The sequence below is a fragment of the Lissotriton vulgaris genome, chromosome 8, assembly GCF_964263255.1.
Source record: "Lissotriton vulgaris chromosome 8, aLisVul1.2, whole genome shotgun sequence".
Lineage (NCBI taxonomy): Eukaryota > Metazoa > Chordata > Amphibia > Caudata > Salamandridae > Lissotriton > Lissotriton vulgaris.
In genome coordinates, this window is record NC_141696.1 from 452,719,013 (window position 1) to 452,730,515 (window position 11,503).

Sequence of the window (11,503 nt, forward strand, 5' to 3'; positions counted from 1 at the left end):
TGGATATGACTCCCAGCAGTGCCCAGACATAGGATGGGTGGGTGCACAGGACTCCCAGCAGTGCTCAGACATGGGAAGGTTGCGTGGATATGACTTCCAGCAATGCCCAGACATAGGAGGGGTGTGTGGATATGACTCCCAGCAGTGCCCAGACATAGGAGGGTTGTGTGAATATGACTCCCAGCAGTGCCCAGACTTAGGAGGGGTGGGTGCACAGGACTCCCAGCAGTGCCCAGACATAGGAGGGGTGGGTGCACAGGACTCCCAGCAGTGCCCAGACATAGGAGGGGTGTGTGGATATGACTCCCAGCAGTGCCAAGACATAGGAGGGGTGGATGCACAGGACTCCCAGCAGTGCCCAGACATAGGAGGGGTGGGTGGATATGACTCCCATCAGTGCCCAGACATAGGAGGGGTGTCTGGATATGACTCCAAGCAGTGCCCAGACATAAGAGGAGTGTGTGGATATGACTCCCAGCAGTGCCCAGACATAGGAGGGGTGTGTGGATATGACTCCCAGCAGTGCCCAGACATAGGAGGGGTGTGTGAATATGACTCTCAACAGTGCCCAGACATATGAGGGGTGGGTGCACAGGACTCCCAGCAGTGCCCAGACATAGGAGGGGTGGGTGCACAGGACTCCCAGCAGTGCCCAGACATAGGAGGGGTGTGTGGATATGACTCCCAGCAGTGCCCAGACATAGGAGCGGTGTGTGAATATGACTCCCAGCAGTGCCCAGACATAGGAGGGGCATGTGGATATTACTCCCAGCAGTGCCCAGACTTAGGAGGGGTGGGTGCACAGGACTCCCAGCGGTGCCCAGACATAGTAGGGGTGGGTGGGTAGGACTCCCAGCAGTGCCCAGACATAGGAGGGATGTGTGCACAGGACTCCCAGCAGTGCCCCGACATAGGAGGGGGGTGTGGATATGACTCCCAGCAATGCCCAGACAGGGATCAGTACCTCACGGAGGACGAAGATGTAAAATGGGGCATACCAACCCTAGAGATTGAGCCAATTAAGAAATGGTCAGAGGCGGCCATTCAAATGAAGGGGATGTGTGCAGGTCAGCAGCTGGGGGCCGTAAATGGGCGAACATTATCGGACAAGCAGGGGGCTGACACTTTTAGTAATGGCCTCATATCGAGCCACATTGATTATGTGCTAGTAAGTCTGTATTTGTGGCAGTTTGTAAGGGACATGGTCGTTACCACTTGTGTTGAAAGCGATCATGACCCGCTTATTGTTACAATGAATGGGCCGCTAGAAGAAGCTTCACCTCATAGGGTAGAAACTGGGGGTAGAGAGCTGGCACAAACTAATGACATGCGGCATCTGAAATGGAGAAATGTCTCCGATCTTCCTGAAACTTTCTTAGTCATGAACAAGGAAGTAGACAGGGTACTGGAAGTGTGGGGAACTGGCGAGGGAGCCAGACCCTGCTGTTGCAGGTTACGGAGATGCACACTATGCTCTTTGATAGGCTGAAATTATTCTTCTGCAAACCTGCTAATATTAAAAAAGGCAGGTATAAGAAAATGGAAGGGTGGTTTGATAATACATGTCGCCTTTCACGGAGGGCATTGGCAACAGCTCTAAGGGTTAAGGACCAAGTGAGAGTGAGGTCTGCGCGGGATTCCTACAGGAAAGCAATCAAAGAAGCCAAAAAACTTTGGGACCAGGCATGATGGCAGGATCTTAAGGAAGCATGCATGTCCCGGAATTCTAAAGTATTTTGGGACACGTTTAAGTGGGACGGGGGGTGCCCAAATCCCCCCCAGAGTAATGTTGCCCACCACCTATGGGTCAAATATTTTGAACCCCAGTATGCTTCCTTGGCGGATGAACAGAACACTGACCCGCATCCCCATTCTTATTTTATTAGCGGAATATTCACTCTTGAGGATGTGGATAGGGCTTTAGACGCCATCACACCAGGACGTGCTCCTAGAATGGATAGTATTCCTGCAGACGTCTTTTTGAGTCACAAATCTTCCTGGCGACTGTACATTAGACATCTAGCAAATGCAATTGCCTGTAGCGCCCCAATCCCGGCCTCATGGAAAGGGGCAGAGATCATTCCCGTATTAAAGAAGGGTGACAAATCAGTAGCAGCAAACTACAGGCCTATTAGTCTTATAGACTCTTTTCAAAAGATCATGGGCAGACTGATTTTGCAAAAAATGAACTCTTGGATGGAAGATGAACAAATCCTTACCCCAATGCAGGCTGGCTTCCAACCACTCACAAGTACAATTGATCAGGTCTTCCGCTTTATTAATATTTACTGGAAGACAATTGTCTTGGGGAAAGGGGCCCTGTACGTTGTATTTGTGGACCTGAAGGCAGCCTTCGATCTGGTGCCCCGAAGTAGGTTGTGGAGTGTCTTAAGAGAAATGGGGATGTCCTCTGAACTACTATCCTCAATCGTCAGCCTACATGAGGGTAACCAAGCACGGGTATGGTGGGGGGCCAAGGGTGAGGTGACTGAGCCATTTGCCAATGGCAGAGGAGTGCGCAAGGGTTGTGTGCTTGCACTGACCCTGTTTTCACTCTTCGTTAACGGGGTGGACGACTTCCTCTCTGCGGTCCCCTCGGATGCCCCGGTGCTTGCGGAAGAACATATACCTATCCTCATGTTCACGGACGATACACTAATTGTCTCCAAAACTCCTAGCGGCCTACAAAAAGCCCTAGCTAGGTTTGAGGTATTTTGTTCTATCCGAGGCCTTGTAATTAATACAGAAAAAAACAAGTTCATGTCCTTTAATGAGCACAGATCATTTCAGGGTAAGGTATATATGAATAATGTACCTCTCGAAAAAGTTGATGCATTTACTTACCTAGGAGTCACATTACAGACAGATATGGGTTGGTCTAAACAAATTGATATAGCTACATTAAAGCATAAACAACAGGCCGGGGCCCTTGCAGCTAAATTTAGATCATCCTTTTCTAGGCCGATCAGTCCATTGATGGAGATCTCTGGCATGAAAGTGCTAAGCTCTGCTCTCTACGGAGCTGAGTTTTTCGAATTTATCTACCCTATCTGCAGCAGAAAATTCCTTTTTGCGAAAGGTTACCAGCGTCCCGAAAAGCACAACTATGCGGCCATTGCTGCTAGATCTGGGTAGAAAAGCAGTAATGGATTTGGCGAATACCTGCCCACTGTTATTTTGGAGGAGATTATGGTGTACGGCCGAACTTGCACACTACACTAAGGGGCTCAAAGACGTAATGGATACTGATCATTTTCATAAGGTTAAATGGCTGAGAGAGATCCGGTCACTGTTGCTGAATCTAGGTTTGAGTGAATTCTGGGCTGATCCCCTCAACGCTCCTTTTCCATAAAAGAAAATTTTGAAGGAGCTATACTGGGATATGGTAATGGTAACAGTATGTTCTAGTGGCTCAGTAAAACATTTGACGGGCCGGTTTTTGGAATTCAAGACAAAGCCTGTATTGGAACAGTACTGGGATGCCATTGAGAAACCATTTGACAGGAAGTTGTATTTCTAGCTGAGGGCTGGCACCCTACCTATCAGGGCATTTACCACTATATGGGTAGGGGCCACTGCGAATGTATGCCCAAAGTGCCATGATAGAGAAGAAACAGCCAGTCACTTGCTGTTTTTCTGCCCACTATATAGGAAACCCCGTGCCATATGGGTAATACCAATTTGCAAGCTATTAGGCTTTAGGAGGCATGAAGAGGCATTGAGAGTCCTAACCACGGACCCATCACTACCAACAGCAATTGCAGTGGCTAAGTTCCTGGGTTGGGCCTGGTTTATACGTGACAGGGCGCTTCCCTAGGACTACCCAAACGATTTATCCGCTTAATGTCACCTTGCATTCCATGTAAATGACTCTGCCCAATGTTGACATCTATGAATTGTATATTTTAATAACTTTTTAGAACTACTTTTTTTGACAGTTCATTGTTTAATATTTTCTTAAACTGATTTTAAGAGGAGGAATATTTATAGATTTTAAACTGTATGTTGTAATATTGATGTCTGTGCTTTTATGACAAATCTGTCGAATAAAGCTAATTTGATGTTGATTGATGACTCCCAGCAGTGCCCAGACATAGGAGGGGTGTGTGGATATCACTCCCAGCAGTGCCCAGACTTAGGAGGGGTGGGTGCACAGGACTACCAGCAGTGCCCAGACATAGGAGGGGTGTGTGGATATCACTCCCAGCAGTGCCCAGACCTAGGAGGGGTGGGTGCAGAGGACTCCCAGCAGTGCCCAGACATAGGAGGGGTGGGTGGGTATGACTCCCAGCAGTGCCCAGACATAGAAGGGGTGTGTGCACAGGACTCACATAAGTGCCCCGACATAGGAAAGGGTGTGGATATGACTCCCAGCAATGCCCAGACATAGGAGGGGTGTGCGGATATGACTCTCAGTAGTGCCCAGACATAGGAGGGGTGTGTGCAGAGGATTCCCATCAGTGCCCAGACATAGGAGGTGTGGGTGCACAGGACTCCCAGCCTTGTCCAGACATAGGAGGGGTGTGTGGATAGGACTCCCAGCAGTGCCCAAACATTGAAGGGTGGGTGCACAGGACTCCCAGCAGTGCCCAAACCTAGGGGGTGTGTGCAAAGGAGTCCCAGCAGTGGCCAGACATAGGAGGGGGTGTGGATATGACTCCCAGCAGTGCAAGACATAGGAGGGGTGTGTGGATATGACTCCCAGCAGTGCCCATACATAGGAGGGGTGTGTGGATATGGCTCCCAGCAGTGCCCACACATAGGAGGGGAGGGTGCACAGGACTCCCAGCAGTGCCCACACATAGGAGAGGGGTGTGGATATGACTCCCAGCAGGCAGTGCCCAAGCATAGGAGAAATGGGTGCACAGGACTCCCAGCAGTGCCCAGACATATGAAGGGTGTGTGGATATGACTCCCAGCAGTGCCCAAACATAGGAGGGTGGGTGCACAGGACTCCCAGCAGTGCCCAGACATGGGAGGGGGGTGTGGATATGACTCCCAGCAGTGCCCAGACATAGGTGGGGTGGGTGCACAGGACTCCCAGCAGTGCCCTAGACATTGGAAGGGTGTGTGGATATGACTTCCAGAAGTGCCCCGACAAAGAAGGGGTGTGTGGATATGACTCCCAGCAGTTCCCAGACATAGGAGGGGTGGGTGCACAGGACTCCCAGCAGTGCCCAGACATAGGAGGGATGTGTGGATATGACTCCCAGCAGTGCCCAGATATAGGAGGGGTGTGTGGATATGACTTCCAACAGTGCCCAGATATAGAAGGGTTGTGTAGATATCACTCCCAGCAGTGCCCAGACTTAGGAGGGGTGGGTGCACCGGACTCCCAGCAGTGACTAGGCATAGGAGGGGTGGGTGGATATGACTCCCAGCAGTGCCCAGACATTGGAGGGGTGTGTGCACAGGACTCCAAGCAGGGCCCAGACATAGGAGGGGGGTGTGGATATGACTCCTAGCAGTGCCCAGACATAGGAGGGGTGTGTGGATATGACTTCCAGCAGTGCCCAGACATAGGAGGGGTGTGTGCACAGGACTACCAGTAGTGCCCCGACATAGGTGGGGTGAGTGCACAGGACTCCCAGCAGTGCCCAGACATAGGAGGGATGTGGATATGACTCCCATCAGTGCCCAAACATAGGAGGGGTGTGTGCACTGGACTCCCAGCAGTGCCCAGACATAGAAGGGGGTATGGATATGACTCCCAGCAGTTCCCATACATAGGAGGGGTGTGTGGATATGACTCCCAGCAGTGCCCAGACATAGGAGGGGTGGGTGAACAGGACTCCCAGCGGTGCCCAGACATAGGAGGTGGTGTGGATATGACTCCCAGCAGTGCCCAAACATAGGAGGGGTGGGTGCCCAGGACTCCCAGCAGTGCCCAGACATAGGAGGGGTGTGTGGATATGACTCCCAGCAGTGCCCAAACATAGGAGGGGTGGGTGCACAGGACTCCCGGCAGTGCCCAGACATTTTAGGGGGGTGTGGATATGACTCCCAGCAGTGCCCAAACGTAGGAGGGGTGGGTGTATAGGACTCCCAGCAGTGCCCAGACATAGGAGCGGTGTGTGGATATGACTCACAGCAGTGCCCAGACATAGGAGGGGTGGGTGCACAGGACTCCCAGCAGTGCCCAGACATAGGAGGGGTGTGTGGATATGACTCCCAGCAGTGCCCAGACATACGTGGGGTGTGTGGATATGACTCCCAACAGTGCCCAGACATAGGAGGGTTGTGTGGATATGGCTTCAAGCAGTGCCCAGACATAGGAGGGGTTTGTGTATATTACTCCCAGCAGTGCCCAGACATAGGAGGGATGGGTGCACAGGACTCCCAGCAGTGCCCAGACATAGGAGGGGTATGTGGATATGACTCCTACCAGTGGTCAACAGCATTGGGGTGGGTGCAAGGCTTAGGGCCAGAAGGCTGCAAGGGGGGTTGTTGGAGGGTGCAAGGGGGATGGTGAAGAAGGGTAAACTTTGGACAACCCTATCACCACTACTGTGTACGCACAAGCCCAATTGCAATCATCCCATATGGTCCAGGTACACACCCATGGACCATGCTCAATGTACAGGGATTGAGAAAGTACTGACAACATAGCTGACACTGGGCCATGGTGTATGCCGCACAAGGTCATCCTGTGACCAGTGCAAACACTAACATCAGGACAACAAGGTCAGATATCTGAAACCGGAACTCACAACCACGGTCATGGCAGCATGCCCATGGGAGGACAGCCACACCATGAGTGAGGCCCAGTTCCAACGCACACTCTAACCACCAGCATGTCCTGTCACACACACCCCTTACATAAATATAGCCAGCTGGGACAGGCAATGTAGTGGCCCTCTGTCACAACCGTCATGTAACACTACAAATACCGATCTGATGAAGTATTTAAGCAAAAAATGCACAGCCTGATTCACAAGTCAATTGCACTTATACCACGTTAACGCAGCTACACCTAACTGAGGCATCGGACGCACAAATATTACTGCAATGGTTCTGGGTATTGACAAGGTGATGAACCTGGGAGATGTGTCACATTCTAAAGCCCTGCGGCAGAAGTATGTGGCCCGGTCATGGTGTGGCCGTGGTGTGGTGTGCGGAGGCTGCCCGTCACGGCACAGCAACACCTCCCAAAAGTGGCTGAGTGAAATCTTAAACATTTCACTCAGCCACTTTTATGCGCATGCTGCCTCAAAACCCTTTGTGTGCCTGAAGCTGACGTAAGGATTGACACAGCATTGTGCAGATAGGGCCACACAGAGCATTGCTGGATCTGCATTGCACCAGTAATGCAACTCAAGCAATGTGCCACTTCAATGGCACAGATGCGCGATGCAGCTGTACTGTTATCACACTATGGTGATCCACAGTGTTAAAGTGTTGCATCCATGCTGGCATAGGTGTGGTGAACAATGGCTGCCAAATCACTGCTGATATGCCTGGCTGTGCCATTCATTGTAAATAGACTCTCACATTAAATTGTGTCCTGAACACAGATCAACCTGACACCACAAGTGAACAGTGTGAAAAATCCAAAGCAGGTGTAACAGTGATAACGACAATGTATATGAAAAATAGTTTTTGCATTAAATGGCATTAACATCGTCTGTCTCTCACGCCCACAGGGCAACGTGCACAATCTACCCACAACCTGGGGGAAGAAGGATCACAGTCCCAGGCTCCACAGGACCCTGATCCCACCAACAGCGACGTCTCTCACCACTCCATGGATGACACCGACCAACCTGGTACCTCTGGATCCCTAACCTGTTCAGCAGCTGGATCAGGGGCATCTGCGCCAACCACCAATCCCATTCCTCCCACATCCCATCAGACAGCTCGGAGCCCTGCCCACAATCCACAACTGAGCCAGTCTGACAATGAGGGACAAGGTTCGTCGGACACCCAGGAGGAGGCAGGCAACACCACCACTGTCAACCCTCAGGGGTCCCGTCGGCCCGATGTGCCCACAACAGCAGGCCAGGCTCAGGTGGGCAGGGGTGGTGGGAGTGGCACAAGGCGGAGGTGAAAACCTGACCAGCAAGCTGAGGGCCCGGTATGTCTGAACTCAGAAACATCATGGAGGGATACTGGCGGGACACCAGGGAGTTCAGCCAGGGAGTGGGGGCCCTCATTGCTTTAAAAATCCAGCAGGCCGAGCAACACGCCAGTCAACGAGGACACCAAGGACGGATGGAGGCAAGACTGGCTGAGCTCTTGGCGGTGCAGAGGGACATAAGCCATTCACACTGTCAGATTGATGACAACATGCAGCACCCTCCCTGTGTCACTAGGCCAGAAACATCCAGGCAAAGGCTGCCAACAGTCACAGGGAGGGAGGAGGAGGTGGAATCATTTGACGGAGAGTCCCAGGCATCGTCAAGGCCTGCATATGAGGGTCCCCCAAGGAAGGTGGGTCGTCCACGGAGACGAAGTTGAGAGGCAGAGGGCCATGAGAATCTCCTAGCTCACCTGGTCGGGCAGCTTGCCTTTGTGTGAAACAGCATCACCTTATTGACTGTCACACGCTCCCACATGGACTTGCTGGTCTCAGTGTCACCAACGATGCCAAAGACTGTGCTCTGGACTCTGTTGACTAAAACTGCAAGGCATCACCTTTCCCTCTATGAACTTTGGATTTCCCACATTTTGGTACAGCACCTGACACCTACTCACATTTCACTCACAAGATGGGGAATTAAAAAGAAAAAACACAATACGTATTGATGTTGAAGTATTTTTTCCCGGAGTCAACAACATACGTGTCGGGATATGTCAAAGTATGCCAGATTGTTTTACAAACTCAAGCCATCCATGCACTGGGATCTGAGTCTGGTTGTGGTCACACATAGGTCACAATGTATGATCAACTACATCCCTGTGAAGGACTGGGTTCTTTAGGACCCAGCGGTGCCAGGGCACAACACCTGAAACCTTCGTGGGTAACCTGCTCCGGCGTACGAATGACAGAGACACGGGACACTTCCTTCGACGTCAAAGATTCAAGGTTTATTTGCTGCAGGGAACACAGAAGTCACGACAAGTACACCACATGCAACTTGGGGAGACTGCTTCAAATTGGTTCTGTGGATCGCTCCTTTTATACAGTTTTTACCCATAGAGTTACATTGAACACGAAAGTTTACAACCCGGTTCCCACCATTATCCCCCCGAGGGGTCGCTTTGGTCACTTTGAAACACATCAGGTCCGGAACATAAGTGCGGAAACATTTGGCGGTTCCCAACTGTAAAAACCCATCTTCCCACCATTAGCGAATTCCAATCAGCAGTAAAACAGATCGAAATAGGAACAAAGACAGGTGCAGAGGAAGACGGAGACGGTGGGGAGATCGGAAAGGGTGTAAAAGGGGAGGTATCGGGAAACACGAGATACAGGCATCAAAGGGACGTGCCTAATGAGATGCACGGCTGAGACAATAAGTCCGTGCGGCAAGATGAGCCTCGAGCGGCGCCATCTGCCTTACAGTAGCATCCCCCTCGTCATAAAGACACTCACAAAGAACATGTGTCTTCCGCAAATATCTTGGGAGTCCCAGGGTCGCGAAGCGGACATCGTCCGTTCGCTGGCTACTTGAGGGCAAGAGACAAAATGGATGCCGTATCTAAGATGGAGCCCGTGGGTACAGATGAAAAACCCATCTAACAAACGAACGGTTTAAGTTAGCACAGTGAAACTGCGCACACTTACTAAACTCGTCATTTGCGGTTCATAGATACCAGACTCGACCATATTCGTATGAGTCGAAAACACCACTTACAATTGTCACGGAACCTCAGACGCTCCTTTTGCCCTCATGTAGGCAAGCACTAGTCGGAATCATATTCGATATTCATCAGACCATCGAGATGTTGCTGTAGCATAGCTCTGTCCAACCGAGTCCCCTTGGTAACAGATGGTTGTCTCATACACGTTGTAGCACAGAGGCCACATAAGGCAGGACCACACTGTACACAAAGGCAACACGTGAACAGGAACACTACAACGACTCCGATGATCATCAGAATCTTCCAACCCCAAGTCGACATCAGGCCCCAAAACCATCCAAGTAGCGTCCAATCCCCTACATCCACGTGTATGGATTCGGAGATCTTATGCAACCTCGAGATGGCTTGATAGACAGTAGGAGCATTATCTGGAATAAAAATGCAGCAGCTCGAATGGATCACCTTACATACCCCACCTCGATCTGCTAAGATGACATCTAAAACCATACGGTTTTGTAACGTCATAAGTCTCTCCGCCTGAAGTTCAGTGGTGATATTACCAAGGGCACTGGCAGTAATATTAGCTGTCGATTCTACCACTCGAGTCAACTGTCTCAGGTTCCTACTATTGACCATAGGTCCCCAAAACGGGAGGAAACCCTTGAAAAAGTCTCCTGCCTCTTGACCGGCAGTATCCTCTTCGCTAATTACGCCTCGTACAACTCTAGTCTTCTGATAATCGGCATCTACAGTGAACGTCGGAGGCAACAGATTTGCAATGAAACATGAGCCCATGAAGTCAGCGGGCAACCATGCATATGCACGATCATAGCAGATAAAGTATGTACCCTTGGCAGCCAGAAACACAGGGGACGAGACCATCGGCAGTATGTAATTCTCAGTGCAAGCACTTGCTCCAAGTCGGGCTTGCGATCTTGGGCCACGACCCATAAGACAAAAATTACCAGTGTGGGGTACGACCCATATCGGAGGCGAGCTTTTAAGCTGCTTTTCGCTAGTGAACGTACTATATTCACCTCTACTTAGGACCCTATAGGCCTGTATCTCTTCTTCGGGAATAAGCTAGGGATCATAGATATCACTATCTAAATCCTCTATTGCTATCGACAAAGGTTTTTGATACGAGGTAGGACCAGAGTAGGGGGAACGTGGTTCTCGAATGGGGTGGAAACCCAGTGCGCTTCGAAACATTGTTTGAAATGCTCGAGCTGACCCTTGGGAACTATACGGTAACACCAGATATGGAATTCCCTTATCCGTAGTGTGTGGCATCAACCCACACACCCAACAGTTAGTAATAATAATAATAATCTTTATTCGGTTTTTACAATTCGAAAAGCCATAAAAGATAACACATTAATTTAAAACACATTGAATTTAAAAAAGTGAATTATACATTTGATTTCTTCGCTCGGACAAATACTTTTTAGGCAGTTTGGAAAAAATAGCAAAAGATGGAAGGTTGCAGATTTACAGGTTGTTTCTGTGTCTCATGATGCATTTTAAAAAATTTAATACATGATATACCGTACATTCTGAGTCCAAAAATTGAAGAGATAACATCGCTGGGCGGCATTGTCTATAGCCCCATTTTTTTAATAGGGGAATAAGCCAGGTTTTTCGGTGCGGTTGATAGAACTTACAAAAAAGTACTGTATGAATAGTGGACTGTTGGGAATGTTCGTCACAAGGACACAGTGCCATATCAGTACTCCAATTGTTCTTTTCGGGGAAGGTC